A 24,864-nucleotide genomic window follows, 5' to 3' on the forward strand; every position below is an offset into this window, starting at 1 on the left:
CCCCCTTTTAGACTGATGTCACTGGTCAATCACATTCTGTATATCTAAATTAACACTCCTCAAATGGTCATCAGGGACCTCAAGCTGGTCCTTAAGGAGCAATTTTTCCTAAGATATCAATTATGTACTCAATAGAGAAGGAGAAAGACAAAAACAAACAGGGGAGAAATATGCTAACTTCCATGATGTATCTCTGTGTAAAGTTCCACTTACACTGGAAAAAAGATTGTTGAAAAAAAATAGCAAAATAACCTTCACTTAAGATGTGGTCCCTAGCAGACAATTACCATGTATATTTACAAGAACGGTTTGTGATGATAGATTTTAAACCCTGCTTGACTTGATCACACTTCCATAATGAAAATTTCTTTATTAGTTGTTGCATGCATGACTCAATTATTATTTATGGTTTTAGTTTAAAAGTGTTCTTTTGACTTCACCAGTGAATAACTTATTTTTAACAAAATGTTGTCAAAATCTTTGCTCTACATATAAACCGATAATGACTTAAAAAAAAAAAAAAGTGTATCTCACCTAAATCTTGTATGTTGTTGCCAGCATTTGCCTATTCTTTCAAGAATTCTGTGGGACAGAACCACATCTGAGTTATGAAGTCCTGTGTTAATTTGTTTAGTGTCTAAACAAAATGACTCAGAGTCATTTCTAAGGATTATAGAGAACTGGTGGGTGCAAGTTTCTGACAGAGTCAATGTCGTAGGAATGAAGTGAGTCCTTGCTAAACTAGCAGCAAGACTAACAGCAGTAGGGAAGGACTGTTTTGAAAGCACCAAAGCTGAGTTCCTGTTTGCAATCAGCAGGATTAAAACTAGAATAGCTTTCTGCTTCAGTAACTGAGTAATTTGAGTAGAGAAATACACTTGATATGCCCAAGCTTTGTGGTACCTTTTATGATTTGAAGTTTGTTCTAAATGGTCTCCTATTTGTGATTTTTGAGCTCACTGCCAATGACCTCCAACAATGCATTCTAGTTCCTTTGCAATAAAAGCATGTTCCAACTAGCAATAATGCAGCTCCAGACTAAGCTAATTGCTAGTAAAGAACACAGCATCGGTCAAAAATCTCACTGTCACCTAGCTAATCTTGAGCATTTTTGCTCTTTTGCAGGGGCCGTTCTCCTTCACTTACTTTTGCTTCCAGGCCCTTACTTCTTTCTTTGCTGAAGGGTCTTTATAAGGGCAACAACCCTCATTTATACATGGAAAAGTTATAATGAAGAGTGAAAAATAATTTCTGTGCAGGTAAAGATTTTCAGGACTGTTTAAATGACTCAGGAACTACAAACATCACTAAAAATAGCACAAGGAATTTGAAAATATTGATCTAGTCTTTTTTTCCCCTGAAAATCGAGGAATTTCTGCTGTTGGTTGTATAGACCCAAGATTAATAATGAGTGGTTCAATGTTTCTTGAAGATAAAGGACTTATCTGCTGAAACATGAAATAATTGAAGTTATCCCAAACCAATGTACATGAAAAATATTTTGTTTCACAAAATAGGTTGCATTTTCCTCCTTAAGAAATTCTGATTTTGCCTTGCCTAACCAATCAGTATATGATTGAACCAAAAGAGCCTGAACTGAATATTTCATTATAAGGATTTTTTCCCTCAAGTGTACTCAAATAAAAGAAAAATTACTCTAAGTTGCTTTTAAAACTAAACCAAATTTAGTCTTTTACACCCCTGTTGTCTTGCAGCTCTACTACAAACATTCCAGGCAACTAACTACAGTTACCAGCTAGCTCATATCTCAAATTTAAATGCATCACCTGACCAGTCTAAATACATTTCAAGCATATAAAATTACTTCTGTTACATTACTGTTTTGTCTTATAAATATTTGCAACTCCATCACAAATATAAGAAAAATAGAAAGAGTATCCCCTGAGCAACAATTTCAAGTGCTGTTGTGTTACACAGTAGTTATAAACAAACACATTCTTTTCAAGTAATTATTTAAAAATCATAATACTCTTTCCCTGTTCCTTGTTTCCCAACTTAGAACAAAACACCAATCATCTAAATTCCATGGATTTTTTAAAAATAACTATGTCAAAACTTTGAGAAAAACAAGGTTTCACTTCTGCCTCTGGTAACAAAATGTGTGTCATCACATTCCTATTATAGAATGCTACATCACAGAAATCAACGTGGAAGATAAATGCTATCATCTCTGCTGCAAGGCAGCACTTCTTGAATAAATATTTGAGAGCAGTAGACATAACAGCACTGTGGGACCACTCATATTCCATATAAATAGGGATATATTTATCTGTTAATTCTCATACTAGATATTAAAATAGGTGGTAGAAATTATTAACACAAATTTTCTTATGGGAAGAAGTTATTTCCTTTTGTTAAACAAAGTATGAAAAGAATAACCCATGTGTTTTAAATAACATTATTTTTTTAAGAATTTTTCAGTTTTGTTTAAGGAAAGCTATTTTCAGTCTTATGTTAATAGTACTGTTAGTAGTATGAATCCCTTCTGACAGTATTTAACTTTATGCAAACCTCAATAAATACAGCTTCATATCTTAGCTTTTAGATTTCTTTTTGTTTGAACAATCAGTTAAGCTATATTAGTCAAGTCTTTCAACCACTTCTGGGAACTGGTTTTCATAGTAAATCTATTGGCATAAAGGGGGATCTCTCTTCTGTTTTAAATCTCATTGACACATATTTGTTCTTCCCACCCTTTTCCTTCCCATTTACTCCAATACAGATTACCACTTACATTTCAAAAGAAAAACAGGTTGGAGGAAAAGGGCAGTTTTTAAAAGCTAGGTTGGAAATTAGCTAGCAGGTACTTTCACAGGATTTTTTTCCCCCGCTTTTTATGAGCACTCTTTCTCTAACTAATAGAAATCAAGGATTGTTTTATTAGACAGGTTTATGAAAACAAACCAGTCAAAAATTCAATAAGGTACTGTGGGGATATCATGGTAAGGGAAATTTTCATACCATTTTTCTTTGACAAGAGGATCAACTGTGTAAAACGCTACCAACAAATCAAGGAAAAAGTGCTTGTTCACTAAGGATAGAACAAGTACAAATGGGTTATACTACTGAAGCTTGAGGCATTTAGCATACCCCATAGGATAGTGAAGTTAAACAGCTGAAATTTTCTCCAGTTGAGGTTTTCTATTTTTTCTTTTTAAAAAATTTATTTAAAAAGACACTCGCCAAGACAGTTTGTCGGGAAAAGCAGAGTAGTGCTGCTTTCATGAAAGGAGTAGGGGACTGGGAAGGTTTTTGAAGACCATTCTTCTTTAAACTGAAAAAAAAGCTTTTAGTTTAAAGTTCATCTACTTAAAAGATTTATTTATTTTTTTCCCCCAAGATGCAGGAGAACCACATATTTACTTCTGTGCTTTTAAGGACACTATGCCCAGTTTGCTGAAGCGAAACAAACAAGCGATATCCCTTCAGAAGCCTATTCGGTGTAGCCCATGCACACATTTTGCCCTCCCCACACAGCACTGGAGCTAAGCAGGGAGCCCCCACTCATGGAACACTGCTGTGGCCACAGGAGAAGTTCTCATTTCCAAGAGGAGGAGAAAAAATTCTCCTGAAAAAGCCCAGTGCACTTCAGGAGGAGCTACACGAGGGTTTCTCATGTGCAGGGTCTGGGATGACCCTTTTACTCCTCAGCCCTCCCATTCCCACCCTCAGCCCCAACTCCTTGGACCCTGCGGGGGAGCCAGCCCATGCAGCACGCTGACACCCTCTCTTATTCACTATCTCAGAAAGCTCACATTGTTACTGAATAAAGACACAATCACCCCAAAATCTGGGGGAACCCTTACAAATTTTCCATTTGCAAATTCTCATTTTTCTTTCATTTTTTAACCTGATATAATTTCTCTTGATAAAACTTTAAATGAAAATGGCAACTGTTTTGTATTTCCACAAAAAGACAGTAGTGGTTGGAAAAAAAGTGATGGAAGCTACAGGATTTTCACGCATTGTTCACTGGTGAACAGGGAAATACTGATCCATCACAGAATGACTGCCGTCTCACCAGAGCTGAAGACACCCCCCACTTCCCTCTCAGCTCCACCCAGCTACATTTTATGTTGCCTTTCTCAGGGCAAACCCCTGTTGCCTGTTGTTACCTGTGATCTACACCGTTGTATATCAATGAGATCTACACTGAGATCCTGTTAGACCCGCTAAAAATAGCACATGACACCCAAGAGCCCAAAGAGGTAAGACATCTGCTACATTAAATGCTTTATCACAGCCAAAACAAAGTACAAATGTCAATGAAGAATTTAGTCTTTTGCTTAAAATGAACATTAGAAGTATTTTCTTCCAATGCCACAAACCCCATTTTTAGGTTTATCAGTAATTACTACATATTCATTAAAAAGTAGGTTAAAACTTCTGATAGACTTCGTGGCTGTCTTGGGGAAAGACATACTGAACCAAGACATGAGCAATCACACAGGAGTGGCTGGGAAAATGATGGGAAGGTTGGGAGTTACCACAGGGAAATCTCACCTCTGTGCTCTCCACACTCGCTCAGGTACAACATCTTCAGAAGCTGCCTATCCTGAAATCCACTACATGCAACAGTAAATTCAGAGTGGATGGATGCTGTCAACTGTTTTGAAGTGTTCATGCTGTAGATACCATGAATAGGTTTTATAACAACTCAAAAGGATACCTGCAAGATTGTTGCATGCAATGAACACAACTAGAAGTCTATTGAAGTGTAGCATATAGTTGTATCATGCCTAGAAGTCCCAGTTATGTACAGTCCTAGGCTTTCTAATGTAAATGAAACCTTAAACACTACAGGTTTTGGCACCACGGCATAGCTGCAGGCAACTCCAGAGACGATGAGGGAGGCAAGGAAAAGTCACCACATAAATCCACTTAAAATAATCATATTGAGACATCAAAACATCCTCGAAATGTATCTCTGAAGAGGAGACATCAGACAATTTGAGATGAAACCTGGTGCTCTGTGCACTTGCAGAGTTCATGGCAGCAGCGTGAGATGGGTGCCAGCACGAGTGGGAGCTGCGCAGCTGCTGCAGAGCCATGCACCAATGCGGCTGGTGCGCGCCACCCCTCCGCGCAGGTGATCTGCCCCAGAAGCACAGCAGACTGGTGTTTACCTAGCCCTGGGTACCCTTCAGCAAGCTAATGGAGGTCCTCTTTCATTACTCTGAATGTTGTGTTGTCGGGTCCTCTGTTTCACACTAAGTCAAAAGAAAATATTGCCTCCGCGCTCTGACTGCACAGGCAGCTGCTACACATTTAGGAGTCTGCATTAAATTTTAAACCTCCTAATTAAATCCAAAAGAGTAAAAAACCTCAGTCACTATCAGATATAGTACAAAAAGGTCAAATCAAGTATTAAATGGAAAAGACTACAAGGTATGTAACTGTGTGGGCAGAACAGAATGAGATACAGACTCTGACCTCTGTTTCTGGTTAAAATCTACATGCAGTTTTATAGTCAGTCAGTTATAAAAAGTATCCTGCCATTTGACTCATTTCTGTATGCCAAACTTCTAAAGGAAATTTATTCATGGTTATATTTGAAGCAGTCTATATACCTTGACACTTCAAATCAAAACACCAGAGGAATCTAATGATTTTATTTCTAATTATTTTTAAAAAATAAGTAGTACCTGGCTCTTCTGTATCATTTTTCCACTGGAAAATCTCTCAGGAGTAATTTCTAAGCCACAGCCTTCAAAACCTGGTGGAGTTTCTAACCTGCAAAGTCACCTACACACTCGGACAGACAAATATCTCTTTGATGATTCCATTAATATTGCCCATCCAACCTCAATTTGCTGTTCTTCAGGCTCCGGACAGTTTGTTTTTTCCCTGAGAGCATGCATTTCTTAAAAATTAAAAATATAGTCAGTAACCAACAGTCATAATATGCACACTACAACACAGAAGGTGCATGTATCACTTCTGTAGACTTAAAACAGCCTTACATTGATTTGCTCTTTTGCCCATAACAGAACAGCTGTGTAGTTCAGTGCAAGCTAAAATCCACCTAAAATTGTGTGCAGAGCCAATTTTACAGGACAGTTATCCAATGTGCAAGTGTGAGTCCTCCATACATTAATTCTTTCCTTCCCAGACATAATGTTGTCTCTGAGCCCATCTCTATATTTAGGTGGCTACATCCAGGATGCCACAGGCATACCATCCTCGGTACCAGTCACAGTTAGTTCAAAGTCAGCCCATGTACACATACAGACTTTGGTTACAATTTCAGCTAAACCAGTGGAGTACTTCTTGATGAAAGCTAAATTACAAACAGAAACCTCCTTTTTACACTAATGAATTATTATCATGCTCTATACACTCAAAATTTAAAAAAAATCAAGGCAGAGGGAGAAAAAAAAGACTTGCTTGTTGCAGTGTGTGGACAGTCCCTGTGAACTGTAACAAACGGCCTAAATTAGCATATTTACTAAAAGGGATTTTTGCTGTAACTTTCATCCCACACATCTAAATCCTTTTTCCTACAATTCTTCTGTTCCTACTAACACCATAGAGACTACAGAGATATGCTGATCATATATATGTAAGAAGCCTGAAGAAAGTGGAAAACAAAACCTAAGTAAGAGAAAGGTACAGAAATTAAAATACTTGCCTATTTACCTGAGATTTGGAAGACAGAAATGCAGTACAAAGAACTTCAGAATGTCCAGATTTTATGTTTTTTACATTTGCTTTTAAGTATACACTTGACAGAAAAGTGGAAAAAAAAGGAGTCGATAACTCCAAAGCATCCAGCAAACATCCACTCTGTGGCCCAGAGTAGCCTATAGCAAATACAAAGCCAATAGTAAAGCACAGTAGCAGCAGCCACGAGGACAGCGTGAAAGAGCATCATCAGCACCTTCTGTTGCCTGCAATACCAGGAATTCACCAGAAACCATTTTCAGATAGACTGTACTCTTCTAATGTAGAACACTACAACAAAACAAACATCCTCCCCACGAAGTATATCTGCTAATCTTACAGAGATAAATTTCGTCTAGAGTTAAATCTAGTTATCAGTTAAACTCTGGACCAGACATGAGGGACAGACCAGCTAAACTTCCAAAAGCATTAGTGCCCATAAAACCCCCAAGGCACCCAACCAAAAGCCTGTCCCAAGCTGAAGCCATCCTTCAGTGTCTCTGATTGACATTGCTCCAGAAACAAACCCAAAGGCATGATTTTAACCCACCAGTGGAATGAAGGAAAAACACTTCCATAAGTGGGTACTACTTAGAGTGCTCCCTTTCTCTAAGGAGTTACAGTATTGACGTCCAGTACCAGATGATGTTACATAGATGTTTTGAAGTTACAGAGAAAAGCAGAGACCTGGTTTGGCTGGCCTCCAAAAATGTTTGCTCTGAAGTTGTGCTGCTAACCACCAAGCTGTGCTGTGCTCGTGTAGCTCATCCACACTTACGGAATAAACTCATTAAAACTAGTACTAGCTGTTTTCACTCATTCCCACAACACCCAAAACCTGTTCACACCGCCTAAAACTCAAAGTTCCCAATTGTCTCACTTCAGTCCTGTCACTGCTGTTCTGCAAGAGGAAAAAGGGAAATTTTGCTCTGAAATGAACAGCTGAAGCCTGTATCAGATGAGGACAATTCAGCAGGATTAGAGAAATGCTTAAGAAGCAGAAATATTTTTTTTTTTTTCATTTAAATAGTGTTAGATAAAAAATTAAAAGGCATTGTTTGCAGGGGGCTTCTGAATTTTTACATACTGTTTTTGAATTTATGTATTAGTTAAGCATATTTATCCTTTTCAGTGCTGAATGCTGCCACAAAAAGCTGAAGAAAGAAGTTCATGCAAGTTCCCTGCTCAGCAGCCTTTCTTCCAGCCCACTGGAAGCAAAAGTAATGCAGGGGCTGGAGGTGCAGATGCAGTCATCACACATTCTTTGTCAGCAAGAAGAGAAAAATATCCCCTTCTTAAGACTTCTAGTGCTATCTATTGCTTCTATAACTTACAACAGCAATATGAGAATTTCTTAGACTGAGTGCTTCAGAGAGAAGCAAGGGCTAAGTTTTATTATTATTGGCTTAATTTCTACTCTTTTTCTTCACACAAACATGGAGCCCAAGGGAATCATTAACAACAATAGTCTAATTTCTTGTTCCCGGTACCGGTTTTAAATAAATACTGCTTTTTCCCTACTTAGCTAGGTGGTATGGGACAGAGGAATTATTTGAGAGTACTTGGGAGTGGACTCAAAGGCCAGTGGAATGGAATTAATAATTTCCCTGAAAAAGGAAGGACTAATTTGCTGCCAACTAATTTTTAACTGGTCTCTGTGACTTGTTCCTGCCATGTGGCAGCCAAGATTTCCATCAAGTAAAGCAAGCATAATTACACAACTGCTCATATGCTTACAAAAAGCTGCTCCACAACATGCACACACTTCACAGAATTGTTTATGTTGCTGTCACAGTGCTTTTTTCACATGGGAAAAAACAGGAGTTTCAGATATTTTTGACATGGGCATTGTTGCTTGAAATCAAAATTTCAAGCTGAGACCCTTCACTTCTCACCTTTATTAAGCTATTACTGTTCCTGAAACACTGGTCTAGAATTGGTCAACCCAAGGTAAAGAATAAAAATCATTAATTCACTGATGCAAGAGCAGACCTGCAGTAAAACTTGCTTCCTGTCTCAAGTTTTAGGTAACGTAACTCATGTAACTTCAGCTAAGAAAAATGCATTTGAAAAAGAAAAAAAATTCCCTCTCTTTTAAAACCTAGTTAATGGGCAAATCCCTGATTGTGTGTTTCTAGGAGTTTGCCTGTAAAGAATCAAAGTTAATGCTTATGCACAGGGGATACTTTTTATTTAGCAAAACCTGATGGGGAAGGAGTAATGCATAACAGGGGTAAAAGTTCCCTTCCTGAGACAATATGGAAGATAGATAGTAATGGTCTGTTTCCATTTTCAAACAAAACAAACAAACAAACAAAAAAAGAAACAAAAACCCAAGCACAAAACATTGAAATAAAATTCCTTTCAGAATAAACATCGTGGACGCTAGGTGCCTGAATTTCTGTTTTATGGCGGCACTTTATTCCAATGATTATTTTAATAAAATACTTTGAGGAAAATGCTTATACATTCCAGGAATATTCCTTTTTTTTTTTTTTTTCCTCCTTTCTAATTTATACACTTCATACTGGTCCAAACTAAACAGAGGTGGATATAAAGAAGAGATCTGGATTTCAAGCTTGGCATGTTAGAAGGCAGGAAACTGATTTAAGCTCAGCAAACAACAGAATAAACAAGCCACAGGCAGTTTGGCCAACAGTTTTTGTGATTCAAAGAGGTGCACGGACAACATGTCATTATTGGAAAAACACATCTAATCAAATCATGCTCTAACTCCTGGCAACACACTATTCAATCTATTGCCTTTGTGCTCTCTTTAATGGGTTGCTTCCAGCAGCTGCCTCGAACTGTTCCTTCAATTATCACCATGCTTTCCCAATTCTGTGTTGCTGCTTTCCTCACTGAAATGCATTACCATTTGAAATGTTTTTTCTCTTCTTACAGGTTATTTTGTGGTACAAATACCTTTGTGATAGTACTGTGACAAAGCACGTTCTTGGTGTTTGAGAGCCATGGGCCACCGAATGTGCATTGCAGAGCTGAACAGTAGGGACTTGGCTGTGCCTTGGTGGGCTGCTGGCGAATTCCTGGGCAGCTGTGTTGCAGCATTACAGTGCTGGAAAGCACCTCCAAAGTCATCTAGACCAGTCCCAATCCACACCTTAACAGCTTTTCTACCAATGTGGTCTTAAGATCCTCCAGCGACAAAGATTCTACCAGTGCTCACATAATCTTCCCTAGTGCTTTGCTATCCTTTGAGGCAGCATTTTTTAATTCTTTTTCTAGATCTCCATGCTCTTTTTTTTTTTTACTGCAGCTCAGACACATTCATTTTTGCCTTTTCTACCATGGAAAGGGAAATATATTCCTTCTTTGCAGTAGCTCTTAACATATCTGAAAAATTACCTACCTCTTTCAACTTCCTTTCTTTATGTTAAGCTATTCCTTTTATCCAGTATTTAGTTTGTCCTAGTTTTCTAGGCCACAGAAAATTATTGCTTTCACCAGGTCTTAGTTCTGGTGAATACTTGAGTTTCAAGTCAGAAGAGACTTACCCTTCCTGAGATACAGTCTCTTTGACTGAACTTATGAACAGAGGAGGCCTTATCAATGCTATGAACTAATCCCCTTGCCACACTGAAGTCCTGCCAGCTATATTCTTCTCTAAAACTGCTGGCCTCCATTCTCATCTTTTGCTATTATACGTGTCTTTCCTCTGCAATGGCAAATTTATGTTTGTGCAACTGAATTATTGAACTCTTAATAAAATGTTAGTTCCCTCGATTCTTTTTCCTTAAACCAGTTTTTCAGGGACTTCTGTTTACCAGTTGATAATTGAGTCTACTTTTCCAAAATCTAATTTTTTTGCTTTGTGTGTTTAATTCTGCTGCAGAATGACTATTTTAATTCTGCTGCTGTTGTTACTAAGGATCATGATCCTAATAGTTTTGCCACCACTTTCACACAGGTTATTTTTTACCTCAACATCCTCAATGAACATCCTTCTTTTAGTTTGAATCATGGCACTGAGTTTCCTTTAACTTTTGTATCTAAAACCCTTCCCAGCATACACAAAATGTACAGGACTATATGCTACCAAGTACATTAAATCTGAACATTATATATTAAAGTTGAAGTTTACTGTTCAGTAATAGAATAGTACACATTTTATTTCAGCAGTTAAATTTTGAATCAATAACCAAGTTTTACCCATAAAAAGTGAAGGGAAATGAAAATTGAAAGAGATGCTTGAAAAGTGCTCAATATAGTTCATTGCGTTCACAGCTTCATATGCACGTTAAAGTTCAACAGAGGAAACCCAACTGCAATGTACATTAATTACAATATCAAGAACTTTTTTCTTTATCTAAATGTTGCCTGTTAATGCAAAGCTTTTCTGTTTTTTTCTTTCATTTGGTTATGAAAACCTAAAATCTTCGTGAAAAAATTAGCAAAGTGCAAAATACTAGTCATTACCAGTTTAATAAAAAAAAATCACTTCATCTATCAATGTCTTTTTCTCCCCTCTCATGAAAGCATATAATCATCAGCAGGTGTGTCCCTATTTGCTCTCCCACTTCGTACCCAAATCCTTGTGTGGTTTTGAAAACTGTGAACTAAACACTGCCCAAGTGGACTAACACAGTGGACTATTGGTTTCTATTACCAACTGAACTTATTTACTAATCATCTCACCAAAAAAATATGCAAGGAGGAGGGGACACATCATCAGTCATTCCTCTGTTCGGCAGAAGGAAAATTAGACCTGAAAATGTTTTTAAGGATCACCCTCACCTATTTATACACTTTTCCTTCAAAAGATAGATTTGGGAAGTTTAGACCACCTATGAATAAACATAAATGTTATGCTTATCCAAACAGAACCAACAAGCCTCTATGCTTTGCTGTTACAGTACAGTCAACTGCACATTTTGATACCGTTTTATTTATTCAAGTATTCCCAAATATAAGCCATTGAAACTAAAAGTAGAGCTTGGCTCTTTCATGGCTCTTTCATAATGGTGCTGTGCAAATACTAATGTGCAGGGATGCTGGGGACACTTCCATGTTCCGTCTGTCTCATTATCTCTAATGTTTGGCAGTGCAGAACCTGCCCAAAGGGAAAATTTGTATCCACACCTGAAATTTTTTATAGTCTAAAACAAGAAAAAGATTCTTCTGCAATCGTTGTGCTCACATTAATATAATTCCAATTTAAAAGAAAGTAGAAAAAGATAGTATGTTAGAAAATTTTTTTTTTAAAAAAAGAAAAATTAAAAATTCAAAGTTTTTCACATTGCTAGATAAGACATTTTTACCAGCCAAATCCTTACCATATGTTGAAAGCTCACCGGAGGATGGGGTTTTTGTTCTTGTTGGTTTGTTTGTTTTCTCCAGGTATCTTGCAGTTTTATCCTGCAAGATTTTGCTAAATTAATTTACTGTAAATATTTTTACAGAAACTTCTACTGTTACGAGTTGTTACTGTTGGCCAAAACACACACCCCTTTACTAATGCCTGGTTTCAATCAAAATTTCTGTTCACATAAATGTCCACAGGCCAATTTATGAATAATTACATAATGAAGCAGGGGTGTAGGATTTTTTTTCTTAATGCAAACTATATTCAGAATCCCTCGACAAAACTGGTTAATTGTTAAAGCTCATGAGAATGAATAAGACCTTAATATATTAGACTAGAAATCCCAGCACTGAAATTATCAGAAAAAAATTACATTTGCTTTCTTAAACAGGCAGAAGTTAATAAATACACAAAAATTAACTTAGTTAATCCAGTAGCAGCTGTCAAGGCTGCAACATTTCTTTGTTCATTTTTAAATTTGTTCTCATCCTGAGGAAAAGCAAAGAATAAGCCATATTTTACTACTTGCTTCCAAATAAAAACGGCAACAGGAAAACTAGCTGCAGAGTAATGCGAGCAGGGATACACAATGACAAGTACACGACTAGTGATTTTTGTTGGGTTTTTCCTTTTGTTTATTAAAAGCAACAACAACTGAATAAAGTCTGATCCAGGCAAACTGAATAACTCACAGCTTTCATATAAACTGTAATAAGTTTTTTTACCTGTCTGATTAGTTTCTTCTCCAAGGACATCTGAACACTGTCTCTTAAATTTAGAGTAAGAAATTAAATGCAACTTGATTGAGGCAGTTTAAGGACCTGTCAGTACAGGCTAGTGTCTGAGATGTTATAAAGCCAGGAACATCTGGTGCAGTAAAGTAGTAGAGTATAACCTGCTTATGACACAGTGGTTTAATGTTGCTTAATAAAACTGCCATGGTTTAATCTTTTTTTATTGAAATAACATGTTGATGGACGTTCAATAGTACTTGTGTCTTTCACTTGACTCTCTCAAGTTGGACCATCCTTAGTGATCAGTGGCAGGGAGGATTTCCCACTCTTCACAAGTGAATGTGAATAAACCATATATTTATAGCAATAGACAAAAAGGTATATACAATCTTTGAATAGCTGAATTCGGGTCAGTAGTCATAAAATACATCTCTGAACATTGAAGTTTGCCAGAACATCTTTTTATGAATTAGTTAAAATGGATTTTTTTTCCCCTGATAGTAGACATTGTTCTTCAATAACTAAGAATAGCTTACACTCTAAGACTATTAATAGCCTGTTACTGGATGGTATGTACACTGTCCCATCAGAGATCATCGCAAAAGCCAGGGCTTGCATTGCTACACTAAGTTCCCTTCACAATGAACTGTTTTTAATACAACCCAAACACACAAGCAAATAAAAAATAATTTTTAAAAAAACAATTTCATCTCTCTTTTTGTAGAAGCAAAGCAAATTATAGTGAATTCAAAAAGGGCTAAGAGGGACCCTGGCTGTACTGTAAGAGAAACCATTTACTTGTGTAGCTACTGCCTTTATACCACACTGATAGATTGGGCACTGTTGTTTTCACCTGCATTACATACCTTCAAACAAAAAAAAAAAATGAGGAATGCAAGAGCAGAGTTGGTGAACATATTTTTCCCCTAAGTAACAACAGCATTTGCTGTGATATAATGATCAGGAGTCTTTCAGTTATTTTTTTTTTTTTCTGTGAAATTACCAAAGGTTTATGTTAAGACCCGAGTAAAGTGCAGAAGAGAGGGAGGAGATACACTGTGAAAGCACAGCCTTATAACTTATAGGTGATGCTTTGAAGAAAATGTTTCAAGAACAAATAAATTACTGCAATAAGATGCAGTCCTGCTTCAATCTTTGAATATGACTTGGTGTGTCTTTGGAAGGACATACCATACTTGAATGCATGTTAAAATGGCATGGTGCCTCAGTGCAGCTGCCTTGGACAAGTGCTAAGGGTGAAATTTTGCCCAATGAATATCATTGAAGGTGGTCTCTGGAAAAAATTTTCCCTTGGTCCCCGTCAAATTTTAGTATTCAGAAATAGGTGGATCAACACTGTGTAGTTTAAGTGGCTGTTAGCTCCTGAAATAATTGAGTTTGTTAAGAAATAAGCAAGAGATCTTGTTATGAAACAATAGTTACGCTGAGTTTCAACTGAGATACTCTGTAGCAGCTTCTAAATCTGTGACTGATTTTATTCCATACCTGAAAAGATAATAATAAATAATAAATATTTAGGTTATGTTAGCATACAAGTTAACTTCTCTCAGTAGCAGTATAGAAGCCAGTATACTAAAATATTTTCCTCTACTAAGAGGCCTGTGACTTCTGTGAGACACAAATTTTAATTGCACACTGTTTCTGAGACAAGGGGATGCTTTGCTACCTAAATAGGAGTAAGAGTGTCACAAATGCGGCAACAAAGACAGACGAGGATACAAGTAAATAAATACCCTAAACGGGTTCTTGGACAGGTTCCTTACCATTATTGATAGAAACAGTTCCCTTGTCACGAGTATGTAAGGTTTTTATGAGTCTCTTTTTACTCCCTATGCTTTACCCATGATAGTTTCTAGATTACATTCAAGACAGGCTGGTCACACCAAAGTTCATACCCAGTAAAAGTTCCGTTACCTCTTGGATTAAAGAAAGGGACAAGCTTTGGGAAAATGCATGCTGCATTTAAGAGCTGTCTGTGTTAGTCATTCGTCTGATCTAGAGCTTTTATAAACTTGATGAATACAGCCTTCAGTTAGGGGTGGCACAAAGGTATTTCTTATCAAAGTAGAGATGGAAAGCACCATAATTTTATAGGTCTCTATTTCTTGCACATATTACTTGGTAGATAAAATACCTCAGGCAACTTCTGTAGGCACCGTGAAGAAACAACTGCTAGGGAAGATGAAAGCAAAGAAAGCATCTTTCTGAATCAATTCAGATGTCTCACTGGGTACTGAGAAGTCCACATTTTAGGACAAGATCACCTTCAGCACGTATAGAAAAAAATTACATTTGCACTAAGAAAGCCCTGAATGATATAGTCTAGCCCTTGACTCCTTTCATCATTTGTTTAAGGGTGTGCTTAGCTCTACAAAAACAGAGAGACATAGTACATCCACAGTTCTTTTTGTAAAATGACGCCTGCGAGGCTGTTGCTCATTGTACTCTCTCAGGTGAAATGCTAACCTTGCCCAGTAGTCACAGCTACTGGAATCCTTTAGAGCTGTTTTGGCTCAAAGTACCATCTATAATGGTAAAAATAGAACCAAAGATAATATTCTCATTCATTGTATGACAAATAGCATACAAGATGAACAAAAAACTCAAAACCTGTTTTCAGGGAAATGCTACTGTTAGGGGAAAGGTATTCATTACTCTATTGATCTTTGAAAAATAGTTCATATCTGTTACTCGCTAACAAAGGCAAAGTCCTGACTTAAGTATCTCCCTCTGAAGTTATACGCAGCCATAGCACCTTGTAGTGTTTTTTATTTGTTGAATACGAACCACCAATCAAGGAGCTTTCTAGCCTAAAATATTTTGACAAGTGTTCAGCTATTGTTTTGAAACTTAAAATCAGCCTTAACTTCCTGCTCGCTACAGTCCAGTGACATTACTTACTAATTAATATGCTTGACATCACTCACTGAAATACTTTCCCATTACTACCAGTGGAGGGACTCAGGCAAATAAAGGTACACACATATGTAAGTATTGCCAGCAGCAGAGCTTCATCTAACTCTTTACTCCAGTATCTCCTTTTCTGATACTGCACTCCAAACCTTTTATTGGACCTGAAAGATCTCATTTTATTAAAAAAAAAAAACACCTCACTGTTATGCCTTATGAAAAGAAAGAAAATACTTATATTTTTTTATCTCAACTTTTAGGGTGTTCTTCCATACATGGACTTTTTATAATGTATACATGGACTTTTTATAATGTTAGCTCACATCTTTTATTGGTGTGAGGTTTTACCTTCAACAAGGTTGATTACTATACTTCAGTGGCTTCACAGAAGAACAAAGTTAGGGTCATTTGCTTCTAGAGCTTAAAACTTCAAAGGAGTTATAGCAAAATGATGGAGAAACTCAAGTGAAATTGCAGATCAGTAGTATAATACTGCAGTGTACTGACCCTCAGTGTGCAAATGCCATATACCTTTCCATCATCTTTTACGAATTAGTTATATCTGAAAAAGATGCCAACAGTTAAATTTTCCAACTTCTGTCATTCAGCATCTTCTGATGCTGAAAAGAGACAGGAGAAATAAATCTGGACGACTTTTAATGACCTGTTGGTTCTAAAATAGATATTTCAGCAGACTGGATATGTTACTTCTTGTTAAAGTATCTTGCCTCCCTATTAACAGCATTTGCTGTGAAGATTTACTTGTTTTCCTGACTATGTCAGAGAAAAGGAGGGGATTTTCCCTTTTTACCATCACCATAAACAGAATTTATTTAAAGATTTACTGTTTTGTATGTCACTTACTTAAAAAACATTACTCTGAAATCACTCAAATTTAGAAATAAATATTTTTAAATTTTTTGACCCTTCCCATATATTTGTCTTGTGTAGGCTGTGGTTGTGTGCTGTGTAAAACATCTTTTCTCTCAAAGTAAACCAAGTACCACTCAAGATGTCATCACCCTACACAGGGCCCCAGCTGTACGCTTTTATCCAACAAACACCTACTAAGAATAAGTCAGAAATAACCAGAGCAGCAGTGAGGTAGGCAACAGGTATTACCAAGGCTATAAGAGAAACTGCATCAGCAATAAAGATGGGACAGTGCCGGCCCCCACCTCCAAATTTTTTTCAGGATAGGAGATGTAGTAAGCAAGATCGGTCCATTTCCATTCCATGGATGCTGATTGGGCCCAAGCAAAGATTATCAGAGAAAAGAAGGACAAGAGCCACTGCTCCTTCTTTACCAGAGGTGTTATAAAAGGGGAAACATAGCTGTGTGTAAAAAGGGCTGAAGGGGAAGCAATCTCCCACCCACCGGGTCACCCCAAAAAATAAGATAAAAGAAGCAGCAGGAACCAAGATGCAGACTGAATTCATGAGAGTGCCAAGTGTAATCCTGAGCTTGACTGCTTCTTCAGCCCCTTTATTCTCTCATCAGTTGTAAAGGAAACAAGACCTTTCAGATACATGGAGAAGGACGGTCTCATATCTGCTCAACACACGACAAAGCAAGCACTAAGTAAACTTTGTGTAACCTTTCCACAGTCCTTCTTCCCCCTTCCTGCCTTTCTCTTGAATTGCCCTGATGACCCTTAACTACAGCTCAGGATCAATCCCGTAGAATACACAATACACTTATGAATTTCACAGTTTAAAGGAAATGGTATTGAATTGTTAGGAATGTTCTGGGGTTTTTTTCCCTTCTGCCAAGGACTTTACTCCTTCCTAAATAATTCTTACAAGGCTACAAACATCCATAACAAATTACAGGATAGTTGTTTTTCTGCCTTGGAAATTATTTCAGAGTTATTGTTCATTGCTTAGAAACATTAGGGAACCTGATTGCAATTATTTTTGTCTGGATGCAAAAGTGTGGTCCAGCTCTAGCAGTCTCCATGTAATTCCATGTAAGACTTGAATACCTTCTAAAATATAAAAGCGTTTAGAAACCTGGAAGCAGAAGTGCATCCTGATAGTAAGTTTCTTTACACAGCCCTACAGGCTGTTTGTGACAAGCCAGCTGCAAGATTTTTCTTTTTCTCTTGAAGCTTTAAAGAAAATGTAATACAGATGAAGGTCACTTTTTATTGCATTGTCCCCTCACTGTGAATGGGTTTATTTCTTTCTGCTTTTACTGCTAAGAAACTGCCAGTTTCAGCAGCAGAGATAGTAAACCACTTGTATTTCCCCCACACCGTAAGATTTTTAACAGATAGGCAAGGAAGTCATGTGAGTTCTTGATTCATACTTAGGATAGGTTCTAGAAGCAGTAGCAAAACATAATCTTCACTTACTCATTAACATCTTCTTAAGGGCATGCACCAACAGGAAGCAACCAAGAGCTGAGAGACAAGAGTGACTTCAAAAAGGAAAGTTTCACTAGCTGGGAAAAAGAGCCTTTTACCTGCCTTTGCTCCAGTGCCATCCACACCTCCCCAACAAGCTCTGACTGCAAATCAGCTGCACCTGCACATATTTCTAGTAAGGTTAAAGCTGATTAGTGATACTGTCAGCGCTGCTTCCTTCCAAAGCTGGAAGTGGTTCATGCCTAACGCAGGCACTCATTTTGGGGGGAGTTGTTTTCCCAGCAAAGTTTCAGTTCCTGTTTCATGTGTTCCTGGAGGCTTATTCTCTATACATGTGCATAGGTATGCTGAGAAGCTATTCCAGTTTGTGCCTCAGAGAGGTAAGCTAGGCTTTTTTAAACAGCTAGACTCTTTTTCTTAAGTCTTACTTTGTTGTTGTTCTTGGTGGCATTATGGAAAAAATTTTCTCCTGAAGACACATTAAATAACACAAGGGGAAAAAAGCAAATCCTTTCGCTGTTCTGGATGATTAAATTGTGATTTTCTTCTCTCAAGTGCAGAGAAGAATTGGAAAAAACTGAAAACTTGTAACAAGGAGAACACTTACATGTAAGAAGGGTCAAACAAGAACAAAAATGGATGCCTTCCTCTCTTCTGTCAACTGTTGATGTCATAATGCAGCAAAAGAAAAGACAGTCCTGAAGTGATAGCAGCAACATAAAGTACTGAAGGGTTAAAAGGGTGCTATGTGTATATTTGTATGCACATTCTTCCAGGGCCCAAATGCCTTGACATAGCTTATCTGATGGCAGTTGTTACAGGAGGCTAATACTTTAACTACATTTACAAATTATTATTATATATATTGTGATATATGTTATAGATATTTAAAATAATGATTGAGCGTCCTTTCAACCTTTAAACTCCTTAACACGTTATGAAAATTCCTAGGATGACTGCCAGATAGTTCTCCAATGCTGAAAATAGCTCTGAGTTTGTAGCTCTGCCATTTAGAAACCCAGGTAAAATGTATAGAATGGCAAGTGAGTATACAGAGCAGCATCAGAGAGCTCCTGTTGTGGGTCGGCTAACGACATCAGATGCTGAAGAGTGCAGCAACGCTCTGAGATAAAGAAAACCTAGAAGAGTTAGATTTAACAAAAAGTGATAGCAAATACCTAATAAGTATGCTTTCCATTTCCATAGCAACTTCCATCAAAGGAACGGAAAGCACTTTAAAACATCAATCAATTTACTTTCAACACTACTGTATGGCAGGCAAAATATATATTTGAAGAAATAAAGTTGCTTCCTGGTGATTGCTAGGCTCTATTTTAGGAGTCCTTTTTGCTACTTCTGCACTAACTTTCTCATTAACATTCAAACTTCCAATCTGTCTTTTTCATGTTTTTGTACGTGGACTGGAGCATAAGAGGAGTGATCAGAGACATCGGGATAAAGCATGAAGATCTTAGGAAGTAATGAATATTACTGAACACCAGATCAACCTAGCATAGTCTAAGCAGTCTTATCTACTGTAAGTCATTGCTGCAAAAATCTCTTTACAATGGCAGATACCAGAACATCAGTGGCTTTCAACAATGGCCTCTTTCACTAAGCATTTTGCCGGTGTACCCATGCAAAAGACATGTTTTGGTTATCTGCACTAGACAGGTACAACATGTATGCCGCAGTGCTCAGCGGGTAGGCTCCAGGAGGTGCTTTGTGCCTGCAAATTATGGGTAGCTTTAAAATATTTTTAAAATAACTTCATGGAGTCAGTATGTCTGAAAATAAAAGAGAAACCAAGCAGATCTTAAATTAGTATGTGTGACATGCCTGTCCCCAACAAGCGAAAAGAGTCAGCCTGGTTCCTCTTGCTCTTCAGTTTTAGGAGGTGGGGATCTAAAGCATGAAAAAGTCATTTTTTATGCTCTGTAGCCCATGGAGACAGAAATTGAAATGGTCATCTCTTTACAAAGGGTTGTGCTAACTCTTTATGTTTTCTTTTATTGTACAGATGGCTCTGCTGGCTGGAATGAAAGTGAAGATGACAGGATTTTGGCCTCTAGAGGGAGAAGATGCTATTGTAAGTCTGGATTTTGTATCATCTCCACCACTGAGGCCAAGGAGAGTTGGTCATGGCCAATAAATTACCCCTTTTTCAGAGTCCGGATAGGTTTTTTGGCTATAAAGACAGTGAAGGTGAGGATTAGTCTAAGGTTGTCTAAAAAGCGGAGATCTTTTTCTTCTTGTGTGTTGAATGACTTTTAGAGTTTTTGAAGAGTACAAAGGCCCTTTTGTCCAGCACTTCATATCTACTTTTCCAGAAGTGGGTTCTCTGGCTATGATCAAGTTGACAGCTAAGGGTAGCATTTGGGAACCCGTCACTGAAGGTTTAGGCTGAATGGCCTTTCAGAGTTCAAAGGGAAGTAGATGTTTCTCATGAACAGTATTTTTTTCATTTCTACTACTCACAATGGATCCCTGAGGCACAATGAAGTTGAAAGTAAGAGTTAGGGTTTAGATTTTTAAATCTAAAGGAAGAAAAAATGGCTGTTCATGGCTTGGATGGCTGTGCTCTACAGTTAAAAGCTGGCTGGATAGCCAAGCTCAGGGAATGGTAGTAAATGGAGTTACATCTGGTTGGCGTTCCCCAGGACTCAGGATTGGGGCCAGCTCTGTTTCATATCTTTATCAATGACCTGGACAGGGGATCAAGTGCACCCTCAGTCTTTTCCAAGGTCTTCCAAAAAAGGTCATTTCCAACCTAAATGGTTCTATGATTCTATGGTCTAAATACTGAAGAGTTCCTTTCCTTGCTAGGTGCTAAGTGTCTCTAGGTGACGACAAAAAAGTAGGTGCAACTTTCCGTATTCACTTTTCTGGAGGAGATGAATTCCCTTGGCTAGAACAGAAAGGTTAAAGTTAGGAATGTTGTCAGGATTTGCTAATCCAGAGACAGAAAAACGTAGATATTCAGAGTTAGGCAGAGGTTTAGTGTCAGCTATGGCCAGTACCTGATGAGGTCTTTCATTCCTGGGTATAGCTCCCCTGCATTTAATTACACTAAGAATTAGGACAGGGTAATATAAGGTATAAATTGCTTTGCTATATGCTAATGGGCCTGAGAGTAGGAAGAGGTAAGTCCCATGTCTCATATACATATTTCCTGAAGAGATGGAACACTGGGCTATAATTAAGGTTAGAGTTAGGGCTACTGGTTGTACGTCAAAAGCAGAGATGCCAAATTAATGCTCAGTGCTGCGTGTCCTGGAGAAAAGAACTGTGCTGCTGCTGTCATTTGTGGCTGATTCTTTATGCCTTCTTTCACTGCTCAGGTAGTTCTGCTAGCTATAATGAAGGCAAGAGCTAGTTACAGATTCAAAAAACACAGGCTGAAGAACTTAAACTTTGTAACACAGAGTTCAAGGAGGTTTGTTATGTATTCTACAAAACGGCTATATTAAACAGAGATCTTGTTTCAGCAAGAGTCATCAAACCAAGTTAAGTCTGGTGTATTAAATCTCATGCTTAAAACTGGATACATGGGTATAATGCTAGAATTAGTTCAGAGTTTAATTAACAAAGCAAATGTCAGAAATTGCCCTCAAAATAAGCAATGGAAGTCACTTGGCTTCTTTTTGGCTTTGTGATACATCTGAGCAGGGGCAGGCGTCTGGAGAAAAAAGTTTCTTAAGATGCCACTGGACACTGCTGAGTACTGCTGATCTCTTGGGTTCCTTGCAAGTTTTAAGTCTTCTGATAAAGGCCTCTTAGCTAAGTATACATCAAGACTTTGCTTTAATTTTGATTTCAGAGAAAACAAAAAATGATGGGTGCAGGGTTTGTACCAGCTTTCAGCCTCAGTACTAAGGAAACAGAATGAGTCATTCTTAAAGGATGAGAATATGCTACAGCTGACAGATCTAGGGGAATGCACTCTAGTGCATGGTATTGTAATTTGTAATAGCTATTACTCAAAACTGAACACTCATGTTAATTTGGTTAGTTTGTATAACACATGAAAATACATTAGCAAGTAATAAAGTTTTTTATGGATGTTGATTTTTAAAATCATATTCAAATAAACATTTCTGCTGTAAGAATAAGAAAATGTTCTTTTTATAATTAAGGATTTATTATATTTGGCCTGAGAGTAGCTGGAAATGAACATACTCATGAAGGAATAAACAAACGGTTTCAAAAGCTACTATTCCTGTCTATATCTTTTTCAGCATCCTTAAGCCAAGAGTACACCAAACAAACGACAGAATAAAGAGGAGGGGGCTGGGGGAAAGAAAACAAAAAGAGCATTCTTTAACTGCTGGCATATTTTCTTGGGCTGGAGTGTCAAAATAATTACCATCACCCTCCAAGTGGTTTTATAAACTATTGTTCTGGTCCATCTACAGCACCAAAATAAATGGCTTCATCATCTACCTTCCGCTCACAGAAGAACCATTGTCCCAGAGACATTGTGTCTCCCTTCTGTTGTTAGTGAGATACACATCCAGCTTCTCTCCAGAAGACAAATAATCTTTGGTATTTAAGTTTCTTCACAGTTTTTAGCTGACTGAAATCTGGTTTTGTCCATTAACTTTTAATTAGATTTCTTCTATTTCTTTAGGACTAAGAGGTGTATGCCTAGGTCTCTATCTGAATTCAAACATTAAGAGAAAAGCACTCTTGCATCATGTAAGCCTATTGGCTATTTCAGGTGCCCATAATACAGGTGAATTTTAATTACTTTTTTAAATGCATAATGGCAAATGTTACTGAATTCTTAGATACTCCCTATAGGATAGCAAAAAAACATTAATAATAAATAATAGTAATGGAACTGCACTCCCAATAGCCAAGCATAGCAAAATGAACATTATCTGCCTTCCAAAGGAACAGTGGTTTGGAAATGCAAAATATTTAAAACTTTGTTTTACAGCATTGCCAATAAATCTCTACTGATTTTAGGACCCTGTGTATCATACGGTCCTTGCTCAAGACAATGGACAGAAAGAGAGAGGGACCTGTGAAGGGACTTACTGAAATCCATCCAGAAGTTTAATGATGAGTAACTAGTCACATTGGTTCCTGAATGGTCACTCTAGTACTTAATAATTCAGTAATATTGTCTCTCTGAATAGGAGGTTGAATATATGTTTACTAAGCCAACATAAAAATTACCAAGTTTCTTGGGCTGGCCATCCCGTGTAGCATGCCTTCTCCTTTCCCAATGCTAAATCACATTTATTTTATATAAGCAAACTAATTGCCTCAGGGATATACTGTGATTATGACTGGAATGTAAAAGCAGTCCATACAGTCTTACAAAGGGAGACTTTGTACTCAAAATGATCCTTAATGACTTGTCTTCCACACAACAGAAATAGTTTAAGAACTCTGCCCTAGGTGAATGCATGTGATTAAAGTATGAAAAGTTGTATTTAAGTTACTTAATTCGACCTGACTATTCAGTGTTTAATCAAGTGAATACAGAGGCTTATATCCATACCCCTGAGTGATTTTCAATGAAGATAACAGTTTGGGAACTGATGTCTAAGTTGTTCTGGAGAAATTCATCTCCAAGAAACATTTTTTAATTGAGGATTTGAAATGGCAATGTTTGGATTGTGGGTGGTTGGGGTTTTTTTGTTTTGTTTTTTAAACAAGAACATGTGGGTCACTAGAAGACAGGACGCAACCTGTTTAAATGCAACCAAGAAAATGTCCTAAGGAAGAAAATGTGCACAAACCTATACTTAAAAAAAAAATAAAGAATATCAGAAGACATTTTTGGGAAGAGTCAGGCTAGTTTATTTCCTGATCTTACTGGTGAGAGTTGAATCACGGACACTCTAGGGCAAAACAACCAGCTTCTGTCATAGTTATGGCTCTGGTTTCAAAACCAAAGAAAACCAGGAAAGAAAAGCTTGAATAGTTCACACCAGACTTGATCACATTTCTGCAGGCTTCAGATGATTGATTTCTGCATTCTTTAAATCTACTGTTATATTAGTGAAATTACACCACAGGCAGTAAGGAAGATCTATGCTGCATTTGTAATTGAAATGAATGGGCATATAGCATGCTACACTTATCTTTGTAATTCATCATATTAAAAATAATCAAGACCAGTTTAATTATGTAAGCACCAGAAATAAATAAGTAAACAAATAGCTCACAAACTTTTCTGAGCATTCTGCTTTTTCTAAGCATCATAAATCTGTGAGTTGGAGTGCAGGATGCAACCCTCCTTACAGCAGGAGACATTTTGAGAAGAAAATGATAGTTAGGAAAACTGCTAAGACTATGTTATCGAAGAAAGAAACAGAAGAGCATACATGACATTACAGAGTCAGCAGTTTCTCAGCGTGTTATCATTTTCGACAGAACAAGCCGTACTTCTGCAGTATATTCCAAAATCAGTTTTGTTCTCAGCAATTTGAGTCAACTGTATTCCAGCTGCAAACATTGTGACAATAGTAAGTTATTTTCCAAACTTAGGCTGACTACTTCCACGCTACAGTAATGAACAGAGTAAAGTCTTCCAAACATTTCACTTAAATCTGTGTCTATTTAGTACTGGCTTATACACTGTGTTTACACTGCATACAAAATTAAAGAGCATATCTTCATATAATCATTGAAGGACCTGGAATAACAGCTGCTCTGAAGGGTGTTTGTTTTCCTTCACAGGAAGGGAAACAGTATATTCAAAGTGGAAACACAGACTTAAACTTTTTTGCTGTTGCAAAAGGACAATTATTGCATCACTCACATCAGGAAAAAATGATAACTTTTAAAGTAAAACTAATTTTCTTTA

The sequence above is a fragment of the Falco biarmicus genome, chromosome 6 (assembly GCF_023638135.1).
Source record: "Falco biarmicus isolate bFalBia1 chromosome 6, bFalBia1.pri, whole genome shotgun sequence".
NCBI classification, from domain to species: Eukaryota; Metazoa; Chordata; class Aves; order Falconiformes; family Falconidae; genus Falco; species Falco biarmicus.